Consider the following 13024-nt stretch of genomic DNA (forward strand, 5'->3'; position numbering starts at 1 on the left):
ACTTATATTTTACATTGAAGAGCTCCCTTTATCGAATGCAGTGTTAGAGAAAATTTCATATTCCAAACTCAAAATATAACATTAGTACTGTACAATGTACTGATATTTGGTGGCAACTACTAAACACCAGAAGTAAGTTTTCCCTGGAAAATTTTTCATCATTTCTGAGTCAATTTTTGACTGCTATGCTGGTGGTATCTCAGCCTTCTGGACATCGGATATGTTCATCTTCAGCAACTGACTGTCATTACTTAGGATGTATGCATTTAGAGGAGCTGAAAATAATTTACCCCCCTTAGTAAATGTATTTTTAAGTTCCTCAGGGAAACTTGAGTATCTTCTTAAGAGATGACAAGAAGGGTAGCAGAGATTTTCCGTCTCAGTGACTAAAAGAAAAAGCATGCTGTTCACAGAGCAATATCTGTTATCACTTTGTCTAACATGGAATCAATTTTACAGAGTACATGTATGATGATGGTAGGCGTGCCCTGGCATCTGAGAAAGAAGAAATTGTACACACCACAGCACTCTGGCATACAGAAGTAAATTTTCTATAATTTATGTGTAAAATTTTGTTCTATTACATTATATGTCAGTGAAACCAGGAAAAGTTCATTTGACCCATCACAATCAGACTGTTGCAATCTTCCTACCAAGAGGAGACTTCTAACTAACAAAGTATCAACATGAATAAAAATCTTCCCTAATAATTCCTTATAGACCATTTTATCAGTTCCTGTAGTTTTCACAGCAGGGCTACCACTCTTCAACCTTGACCAATCAGTAGTACTTCTTATAGGACAAAAACTAACAGACCCCAAAATTTAGATGCATTGAAACTCAGTGAATAAATCTCACATTTGGAAATTGGTCTGAAGGTAGCTCTTTGACATTGACAATTTTCTTTGCCATAACTAAATTTTAATTGTTTCACTTTAAGTTTTTTAAAATGGATATCCATGCAATTGCTATAAATTTTGAACTGTGAGAATACATAAAATGTATATAATGTGGTCTTACAATTGTATATACAGTATTTTTTCAGTAAAATTTTATACTGGTTCATTCTTATTCTAATTCTATTATGTCTCTGACAGGGCTCAAAAATATACATTCAACAAACTCTCTACATTTCTAATCTTAGAACAGCACCATTTCAAGTATCCATCATTTAATGAAAATGAATAATCACCCTCTCTTTTTAATGTATAAAGGAATCAAGAGTGTATTATTTCAGGATCTTGGAAAGTTGTGTGGTCACACAGCTAAGCCTGAGCACGATCATGGCTTGCATATCGTTTATTATAGGAAATGATTTATGAATTGTGCTTTTCTACAACTAGATCCTATATTCACATAAACACAAATTACCCTGGACAGAAAGGGCTCCACTGCCTCTTTCCATGTCCCTCAAATTGTGCTTTCTTTGAAGATATAACCTTTCAGATTCCCATTCCTCAGTGCCAGTTATGGGTGAAAGGTCAGACTCTCTTCAGGTAATTGAAGGCATTGATGTGCCTTTCTCTTCTAAATTTATACAGAAAAGTGCACATATGTCAGAAAGTGTCAGGGCTTTTGTCTGTAAGTACCACCTTGTCTCTGTACAGTTCAAACATCTAACACACTCTCTCTCTTCTCTAAGAAGTTCAGCAATCTTTGAGCATAGGTCTTATATTCTTTTATCTCTCTGTTATAAGTAAAAGAGGAGATTGAATCATTGGATAAGAGGCAAACAAAATCATAGTTATAATCAAAATTTGGTTATTCAGAGTTACTCATTAAATGCAACATGAAGAAAAGCATCTAATAGCATCCCATCTTCTACTAAATACTATATTCTCCATCTAAATTTTGTTTGGTTTTAATATATGATGAAGCATCTACGTTTATCAGTTTTACTCATGAAAAAAATCTATGCCTTTGAATGCTAAGTAACAGCATGAGAATGAATTTTGAGGTTATTATTGTGGCCATAATTTAAACTGTTTTAACCGATTTAGTGGAATACATGTGTACCCAAACTTATCAAACTATGTCTCTTAAACACATACACTTGTTTTATGTCAATGGCAATTCATTTAAATATTTAAAAAGTTAATGCAATTCTACACAAGACATGAAACCTAGTACTAACAGAATACAATACATCTGTATTTGTGTATCTATATGGCACATTTCTTCCCATTAAGCCATATATCAAAGCAAGTGTAGAAGGAATGATACAAATGTAATTTGATTTAATTTAGGATTATCTCACCTAATACTGCTATGGAAATGAGGACAAATAAAGTCCAAACTTAATTACTTTTACTTCATACTGGTCATGCTGTTGTATTCTGTAATCCATTTGCAGATGCAGAAATATTGGTATGGTTGAGAAGTTCATTCCCAGTGAGATTTCACACTTTTACTTAAGGGTAATTGTTGACCCTAAAAGACTGGGAAGACCATTAAAGAGTACAGAAAAATTGTCTGGACTCCAAAGCTCTAAGCTATAACCTCTTAGTGCTCAATTCATGTCTTCTCAAAATTCAACCTGCCTCCTACACATAGCATATGTACTATGCAATAGTGTTCAAAAAGTATTTTTAGATTAAATGAGTTGATAAGTCATCAATTCTAAAAACATAAATCTAAATGCCTTCTCTACCATTACATTTATATTTAAAATTAGAATTCTTTAGATACAATATAATATTTTCCTGGGAAAAGGCAGGGAGGAACATTTAAATTAAGTGTGGCGATAACATAAAGATTTCAATTATAAAATGTACAAGGCAAAAGGCCTTGTGCACACAGATAAGCACTGGAGAAGCCAGGAAAGTTAAACACACAGCTTGCCTCTTCAATGGAATAAGAGGCATAGCATATCTTGCTGGAATGTTAGGAATGGTGTAGTTTTACAACCTGGTGGTCATTAGCTGTCTGATAAGACAGGCTCTGCATGTATCTCAAAGAATTTATGTTTTCACTTATCCAAGATCGTTTCCCCTAAATCTTGAGCACTCTTTTTTTTTTAATTTATGAGTGATGTCACTTGTGCTTTACAACAGTTTAAGTGACTTCTATGTTATCTTAAGGCCAGGCCAATCCTGACTCCCACAGGCATTATGTTTACCTCAGCCACGCTCCTAGGACCCTAAATTTTGGGCACTGTCTCTGAGTCAACAACATCCATTTTTGTGAAAGGAGCCAGACATACTTTGTAAAGAATCTCATCTTGAATTGTTGTGCCCTTGGGGCTGAGTTGTTATTGGAATACTTTTTTTCCAAAATTGTGTTGTGCTTAAATATCACTAAAAGTAAAATGATCTGGGCCAGTCTCTGGAAGTCTTCATCCAGCCAGTTATAATAAAGTCGGGCTGAGTTTCATTCTTTTCTCTTCATGAATCTTTCTTCCCTGTCTGCTGTAAAGCTTGCAGGGGAATCACCACAACTAATGCTTTCCCTTGTGACCTAAGATAAAGTAATTTGCATTATAAACACCTCTACTCTGTATTTGCATATTGCAGTAAACTCCTGCATTAGGAAACAAAATAATATTACATTAGCTTAATTAAGTTTTCTCTGCTAATATCCCAACAATGCTCAGTGGTCACAAGTCCTCAAAAATTACACTTTCCTATTTGGAGAGATTCATAATTAGTTATGTTTCCATATTTATTGAGGAACAATGGAAGTTTTAGGTACTAGCTATGTTTTACATTGTGAAACGTGAGTCAATTAAATTATGACATATGCCAAGCAAACCCCTAAGAAAATTTTGTTGTTGACTGTTGCACTTAAAACTGCCAGTTTAGCCGGGCGGTGGTGGTGCACGCCTTTAATCCCAGCACTCGGGAGGCAGAGCCAGGAGGATCTCTGTGAGTTCGGGGCCGGCCTGGGCTACCAAGTGAGTTCCAGGAAAAGGCGCAAAGCTACACAGAGAAACCCTGTCTCGAAAAACCAAAAAAAAAAAAAAAAAAAAAAAAACTGCCAGTTTAAAATAAAAGAAGTTCATTTTCTTCCTTAATGACAGAGATCAGGGAACTAAAAGCACTAGTTTTTTCAGTAATTGGCCTGATTTTGTTCTTGCTAATTGTTCAAGTAATACCACATTTGTTTGAATTCATAAACAATAAGAATTTACTCAGATTGAGCCTACAAAGTTATTAACTTGTAAAGCCTCTCCCTTAGCAGACAAGTTTAATCAGTACAATATGCACAATGAGGCACATAATTGTCCTTTTGCATTGTGTGGAAATATAATTTATTACTTGAAATACCTAAAATGAAAAAATGCATTTCTGAGGCAGTAGAACATGAAATGTGCATGCAGCATGACCCATTAAATTTTGAAATCTTATTGGAAGAGTGTGCCTGTTTAGAGGTCTTGAGTATAAAACTTATGGTATTTAGAGAAAGTGGAGGATATACAGAAAATTAAAAAAAAAATGGAACAGGAATAAATTCCATGTAAATATGAAATTTTGAGCCTTTTTCCTTTCATATTTGCCCTAGAGATATTTTCTCATGCCATGATTTCTTCTATTTTAAAAACATTCTTAATATGTAGTTTGTACTTTTGATAGCATTTTAAAAGTAAATGTAATTAGATCATTGAAATCCATAAAGTTAACCCTGCAAGTTTTCAAAGAATGATTTAAAGTATGTTTCGTTTGACCTATGTATTTAATTTCTTTTGCCATTTTTTTTCTTGCAGTAAAATTCTTTTCAACTTAATGAACTCTTATCGGTAACCTAGTATACATGGCAAGATCTTGTTCGTCTCTCCAATTGCTTTTTCTACATAAATGTAAGGATACAGATAATCATATACAATGTGAGATAATTTGGTTTGTTTTCGTCTCTGATTTCATTGTAATTCCTGCCACAACCCTTTACCAAAGGCTAAAACCAACACAAAGAGAATTCATTTTTAGTTGTAAAAGGACAGGAAGACATACAGTAGAACAGAGACCACAGAGGTAATACCTGACTAAATGAAAAGGAGCAAGGGAGGGAAATGATGGCAAGAAGTAATTATTTCAGAAACAAAACCCAATAATGATCTTTGGTGCTCCGAGAGGGTTTAATGCAGTACTGAACAAGGAGTCACCAACTGGCCAATGAAAGATGTACAAAAGGAGTTAGAGAGCATATGTGATGGTCATTTGCAAATAAGCTGAGAAAGAGGTAATTATAATGAGCATGACAAGTGGACCAGTGCGATTGAGAGTATAAAACATAAAAACAACAGGCCAAATTGTGCTCCACATAGAACACACTGAAGGGACCTGGTAGACTTCTCTAGCTCAAGCCTTTGGAGGACTATCTCAAAGCCTAATCCTAGATATAAACAAGTTTTATCAAGTCTCCGTTTTTGTCTAGAGCTATTTCCATTGCTTTAGATTTGCAATCTAATCCATTGTGATCACACTTGATATTGGGCTGAGATGAAGCCAGCATTGAAGATTGTTACTGGCAAGCTGGTTTTGTTTATCCAAAACTTATTTGAGTTGTCAGGGCAAAGAAGCAGCTGAGTTAAAGAGACCTGTGTGAGAAATTTATGGGGGGAGCCTTCTGGGGTTTGCCCTTTACCTTTCAACATCAAAGCAAATTGTGCTTGTCTAGACTAAAGGGTGCCATAGAAAACTGCATTAGAGACCGTGTCTATCACCAGGCAAAAGAATCATGAGAAATTCTAAACTTTGTGGAAATAAACTATGTTTAAGGGAATCAAGGGACATAAAGGGAGGGAGATATGCCCTGCTGGAGAATTCCTTGTCACAGTTGCAAAATTTTATGCTCTTGTGTTCATATTTCACTCTACTTTTCAAGAGAGTAAGGGCTTCCTTGTAAACCTGAGATATCCGGGCAAACCTTGCTTTTCCTCAATCTAGTTTTTCTTTTTAACAAAACTGAATATGATATTTTGAAGCATGGGATTGATCAAATTACCACTTAGCATTTCATAAAATTAATAATGTTTAAAATCTAACAAGTTTTTATCTTACCTCCTAAAAATATAGAGAATCACAGATTTGAAAATATTAATTTTAGGATATATCTGTGATAGAGCTACATATTTTATAGGTATATAAGATATGTACACATACAAGGTATATAACATGTGATATATGATGTAAAACACATGCGTGGATATGTATACATGATTTACATGTTTATAGTTATTTATTATAATTTGTTTATTCATGTATGTATAAATACAGATAAATAGACACGGACTTTTAATGATTTGGGGGAAAATACAATCCTAATGAGAATCTCTTAGAGTAGTAAAAAATTCTACTCTAGAATATAAATAAACACAAATTGAGAAGTTTTATAACAAGGGAACAGGGGTCATAACAGTATTATTAAAATATTATACTCATAGAAATATTTGTAATAGCAATAGGGATATAGGCAATGCTCCCCTTTTCAATGAGTGCAATGGAACGAGTCTTTTGTGTTTATTTTTCATATTACTTTTCTCACAACAATAACACACTGGGTGTAGTGCCTTACACCTGCAATCCCAACTCTTGGTAGGCTAAGGCAGAAAGATTGTGAAGCATTCATGTCAAGCCAGGAATACATACTGAGTTCTAAGTCAGCCTGAGCTACAAAGTGAGATCCTATCTCAATCAAAGCAAGAGGAAAACATTAAGGAATAGTATAACATTATTCGTCTCTTACAGATTCTCATGGAAGTTGTTCATTGAAGGTAGAGTTTACACTTTTTCAAATGCCCTAACATTCATGTCAAATATTGATCTTCATTTTAATTGTCAGAACCTGCAAAGTGTCTTAAAAAGAAAAAGCTTTGTATACTGTGCAGAAATATAATGTATATTCTCAATCTTAGAGGGAATCAGAAAAAGACATGGAAAAGGCAAGCATTTACTAATAAGTATGTAACGTTAGAATCAAATTGATTGATAACATTGTGTTACAAAAAAGTCACCAACAGAGGAGAAAGCCATCAAAAAATGATCTTATTATTTGAGTTACCTTAAGATGATGAATTCAGCATGACAGGTAAGAAGAGAATCATCCATTAATCAAGATACTGATTAGAGGTAGATAGATGTAGAGAAAATTAAACACACTATCAAAAATATTTTTCCATTCCTTGAATATCTCATGCTCATCAGGAGTTTGGAGAACTTGATTTTATGCATATATAGAAATTTAAATATAGGTTCTGAGTAGAAGGATGAATAAAAGGAATTCGTGTTTTCGTATCTGGCTTATTATGCTTAGCAGAATGACTTCCTGGAAATGTCATGATTTTTATTTATGCCTGAATATAATTGCATGTGTGTATGCATCACATTTTATCTGTTCATCCGCTGATGAACAGCTAAACTAGCTCCACTTTTGAGATTATGAGAAGTTAAGAGAAAAACATAGCTGTTCAAGTATCTCTGATATGTTGACTTGACATCCTTTGGCTAAGTACCCAGGAATGATACAGCTTGGTCATATGGTAGTTCTTGTTTTTAAGAAAACACAGTACTGATTTGCACAGTATCTTAAAAATTATACATCACCGCTAACAATGTATAACTGTTGGCTTTTCCCCACTTCATTGTTTTTTGTTTGCTTGTTTGTTTGATTTGCTGTTGTTTTTTGGGTTTGTTTTTGTTTTAATGAGAGCCAACCTGACTAGGGAGAGATAGGATCTCAAAGAAGGTTTAATTTACATTACCTTGATGACTAAGGATGTTGAACATAATTTCAAATGTTTATTGGTCATTTGTATTTCTTTTGATGCTTAACTTTTGAGGTTTTATATATATATATATATATATATATATATATATATATATATATATGGTAGATATTAATCCCTTCCTGATACATGCTTATCAGAAATATTTTCTTGTTCTACAGGTCATCTCTTCATTCTGGTGATTGTTTGATTTGCTGTGTGTAATTTTTGTGATTTTCTATAATTTCTGTTTCAGATAGGTAATGAGTCAAGGAAAGGTATATTGAATTCATTGCATGGCTTATCCTGAATATCTTGTAAATGAAAATGTAAAGATAAAGCATGATAGGCTACAAAAAATTAGACCCCAAAAGGTACAAATTAGGAGAGATCGACTACAGACTCTTAATGACTTTCAAAGATTATTTGGAGACATTTCTCATCTAAGAACTAATGTTGGGGTAAAAAATGATGAACTGAATAATTTGTTTAAAACCTTAGAAGATGACAAGGACTTAAATAGTCCAAGAGAATTATCACCTGAAGCTGAGAAAGAATTGGCCTTGGTAGAAAAGAAAGTACATGAAGGGCACGGAGATTGTATTGATCCAAAGCTGGATTGCATTTTGGTTATTTTACCTTCTAGGCATTCTCCTACAGGAATATTAATGCAGAGGGAAGGTATTATATTGGAATGGATATTTTTACCAAATAAACCAAATAAGAAATTAAAAACTTATGTGGAAAAACTCTCTGAATTGATTTGGAAAGGAAAATTGAGACTTTGTCAATTAGCAGGAATAGACCCAGCAGAAATTGTCGTACCTATAACTAAGGAGGATGTTGAAAAATTATGGACAGAAAGTGAGCATGGTAAATCTTTCCATTTTCTAATATCTTCTTCAATTTCTTTCTTCAGAGACTTAAAGTTCTTATTATACAGGTCTTTCACTTGCTTAGTTAGAATTACCCCAATATATTTTATATTATTTGTGGCTATTTTTAAAGGGTGATGTTTTGCTGATTTCTTTCTCAGCCTCCTTATCATTTGTATATAGGAGGGCTACTGATTTTTTTTAGTTAATCTGGTATCCTGCCACATTACTGAAGGAGTTTATCAGCAGTAGGAGTTCCCTGGTAGAATTTTTGGGGTCACTTATATATACTATCATATCATGTTCAAATAGTGAAAGTTTGACTTTTTCCTTTCCAATTTGTATCCCTTTGAACCCCTTCTGTTGTCTTATTGCTCGGGCTAGAATGTCAAGTACTATATTGAATAAATATGGGGACAGTGGACAGTCTTGTCTTGTTCCTGATTTTAGTGGAATCGCTTTGAATTTCTCTCCATTTAATTTGATGTTGGCTGTCAGTTTGCTGTACATTGCCTTTATTATGTTTAGATATGTTCCTTGTATTCCTGATCTCTCTAGGACCTTTATTATGAAGGGGTGTCGAGTTTTGTCAAAGGCTGTTTCAGCATCTAATGAGATGATTATGTGTTTTTACTTTCAGTTTGTTTATATGATGTATTACATTGACAGATTTTTGTATGTTAAGCCATCCTTGCACTCCTGGAATGAAGCCTACTTGATCATGGTGGATAATTGCTTTGATGTGTTCTTGGATTCAGTTTTATTGAGTATTTTTTGCATCAATGTTCATGAGGGAGATTGGTCTGTAATTCTCTCTTTGTTGCATCTTTGTGTGGTTTGTGTATCAGGGTAAATGTAGCCTCATAAAAAGTGTTTGATAATGTTCCTTCTGTTTCTATTGTGTGGAACAATTTGAAGAATACTGGAATTAGCTCTTCTTTAAAATTCTAGTAGAATTCTGGGCTGAAACCATCTGGTCCTGGACTTTTTTTGGTTGTGAGACTTTTAATGACTGTTTCTATTTCCTTAAGGGTTATTGGCCTATTTAAATAGTTTATCTGGTCTTCATTTAACTTTGGTATGTGGTACCTCTCCAGAAAATTGTCCATTTCTTTTAGATTTTCCAATTTTGTGGAGTACAGGTTTTTGAAGTATGACCTGATTATTCTCTGGATTTCCTCATTGTTGTTATGTCTCCATTTTCATTTCTGGTTTTGTTTATTTGGATGCCCTCTTTCTGCCCTTTGGTTAATTTGGATAAGGGCTTGTCTATCTTGTTGATCTTTTCCAAGAACTACCTTTTTGTTTTATTGATTTTTTGTATTGTTCTCTGTGTTTCTATTTCCTTCATTTCAGCCCTCAATTTGATTATTTCTTGGTGTCGATTCCTCCTGGGTGACTTTGTTTCTTCTTGTTCTAGAGATTTCAAGTGTGCTGTTAAGTCACTAGTGTGAGATTTCTCCAACTTCTTTATGTGGGCATTTAGAGATATGAATTTTCCTCTTAGCACTGCTGTCACAGTGTCTCATAAGTTTGAGTATGTTGTACTTTCATTTTCATTGAATTCTAGGAAATCTTTTCTTTCTTTCTTTCTTCCTTGACCCATTGGTGATTCATTTGGGCATTTTTCAGTTTCCATGAGATTGTAGCCTTTCTGTGAATTTTGTTGTTGTTGAAATCTAACTTTAAGCCATGGTGTTCCAACAAAATACAGGAGGTTATTTCAATTTTTTTTGTATCTGTTGAGATTTGCTTTTTGACCGAGCATGTGGTCAGTTTTAGAGATGGTTCCATGGGGTGTTGAGAAGAAGGTACATTCTTTTGTGTTAAGATGGAATGTTCTGTAGATATCTATTAAGTTCATTTGAGTCATAACTTCTGTTAGGTCCCTTATTTCTCTGTTAACTTTCAGTCTGGCTGACCTATCCAGTGGTGAGAGTGGGGTGCTGAAATCTCCCACTACTAGTGTATGGGGTTTGATGTGCAATTTAAGCTTCAGTGATGTTTCTTTTACAAATGTGGATGTCCTTGTATTTGGGGCATAAATGTTCAGAATTGAGACATCATCTTGGTGGATTTTGCCTGTGATAAGTATGTAATGTCCTTCCCAATCTCTTTCAATTGATTTTAGTTTGAAGTCTATTTTATTAGATATTAGAATAGCTACACCAGCTTGCTTTTTAAGTCCATATGATTGGAAAGTCTTTTTCCTACCTTTTACTCTGAGGTAGTGTCTCTCTTTAAAGTTGAGGTGTGTTTGTTGTATGCAGCAGAAGGATAGATCCTGGTTTTTTTTGTATCCATTCTGTCAGCCTGTGTCTTTTTATAGGTGAATTGAGACCATTGATAATAATGGATATTAATGACCAGTGATTGTTATTTCCTGTTATTTTTTTTGTTGGTAGTGTTGTGTGTTTCTCTTCTTTGGTATTTGTTGGTGTGGGATTATCTATTGCCGGTATTTTCATGGGTGAATCTAACTTTCCTAGGTTGAAATTTTCCTTCTAGTGCTTTCTGTAGGGCTGGATATGTGGATAGGTATTGTTTAAATCAGGTTTTATTATGGAATATTTTGTTTACTCCATCTATGGTGATTGATAGTTTTGCTGAATATAGTAATCTGGGTTGGCATCCATGGTCTCTTAGTGTCTGCATAACGTCTGTCTAGGACCTTCTGGCTTTCAGAGTCTTCATTGAGAAGTCAGGTGTTATTCTGATGGGTTTACCTTTATATGTTACTTGGCCTTTTTCCTTTGCATCTCTTAATATTTTTTCTTTATTCTGTGTGTTTACTGGTTTGATTATTATGTGGCGAGGGGTCTTTCTTTTTGGATCCAGTCTATTTGGTGTTCTGTAAGCTTCTTGTGCCTTCATAGGCATTTTCTTCTTTAAGTTGGGAAAGTTTTCTTCTACGATTTTGTTGAAAATATTTTCTGTGCCTTTGAGTTGGTATTCTTCTCCTTCTCCTATCCCTTTTATTCTTAGGTTTGGTCTTTTCATGGTGTCCCAAATTTCCTGGATGTTTTGTGTTAAGACTTTTTTGGCTTTAGTGTTTTCTTTGACTAATGAATCTATTTCCTCTATTGTATCTTCAATGCCAGAGATCTGCTCTTCCATCTCTTGCATCCTGTTAGCTATGCTTGCATCTGTAGTTCCTGTTTGCTTATTCAGATTTTCCATTTCCAGCCTTCCCTCAGTTTGTCTTCTTTATTGCCTCTATTTCAGTTTTCAATCCTTGGACTTTTTCATTCACCTGTTTAATTGCTTTTTCTTGGATTTCTTTAAGAGATTTATTGATTTCTTCTAATTTTTTTTTTTTTTTTTTTTTTGGTTTTTCGAGACAGGGTTTCTCTGTGTAGCTTTGCGCCTTTCCTGGAACTCGCTTTGGAGACCAGGCTGGCCTCGAACTCACAGAGATCCGCCTGGCTCTGCCTCCCGAGTGCTGGGATTAAAGGCGTGCGCCACTACCGCCCGGCTGATTTCTTCTAATTTTTTATTTGTCTTTTCTTCAAATTCATTAAGGATAGTTTGCATTTCCTCTTTAAAGGCTTCTATCTTCTTCTTCAAGTCATTTTTAAGGTCTATTTCTTCTGCTTCTTCTGCTTTGGCATGTTCGGGTCTTGCTGGTATGGCACCACTAGGTTCTGATGGTGCCATATTGGTCTTTATGTTGTTGATTGCATTTTTGCACTGGCATCTACCCATCTCTTCCTCCACTTGGTGCAAATACTGTCTGTGTCTGAGGGAGCCTCTTTTGGTCTGACTGATATGCTTGGTCTAATGGGAGTTCTTGGTCTAATCCTGGCTCTTGGTGCAATTGGTGCTGATGGGTTCTGTGTCTCATGGCACAGATCTTAGTCCAATGGGCACCAGTGGGCTCTGCCTCAGGGAGCAGCTATTCCCAATCAGTGCAGAGTAGGACCTGTTTTCTGTTCCCAATCGGTGCAGGATAGGCTTATGTCACAGCCCTGTTCACTGGTGTCACAGGGGATGTCTTATTGGTGAAGGGACAGGGAAAGGGGAAGCTAGCCAGTCCCTGGGGCTCCAATGGCTTTGGGGAGTGGCACGGAATGTGCCCCTGGGGTCTAGGGCCTAGGGATCTGGTCTGCCCAGTCTGGAGATGAGGTCTTACCTGTTCCCAATCTGTGTGGCATGGGCTTATATCTTCGGTTTTCACTGGTGTCACAGGGAGCTGTTTTCTTGGCCAGGGGGTGGGGGAAGAGGCAGCTAGCTGGTCCCTGGGGCTCCAATGGCTTGAGGGAGGAGCACAGGGTGTGCTCCTGAGGCCTAGGGGCTAGGGATCTGGTCTGCCTAGTCTGGAGATGAGGCCTTACCTGTTCCCAATTGGTGCAGGGTGGGCTTATTGAGATAGTATTTCTTAACAGCATCTGAACAAGAAGAAATTTCACAATCTAATAAAATTATTTAAATTTTATAAAATTATATTTTA

This window comes from Peromyscus californicus, unplaced genomic scaffold (assembly GCF_007827085.1).
Source record: "Peromyscus californicus insignis strain IS unplaced genomic scaffold, ASM782708v3 Scaffold_10__1_contigs__length_136768540, whole genome shotgun sequence".
Lineage (NCBI taxonomy): Eukaryota > Metazoa > Chordata > Mammalia > Rodentia > Cricetidae > Peromyscus > Peromyscus californicus.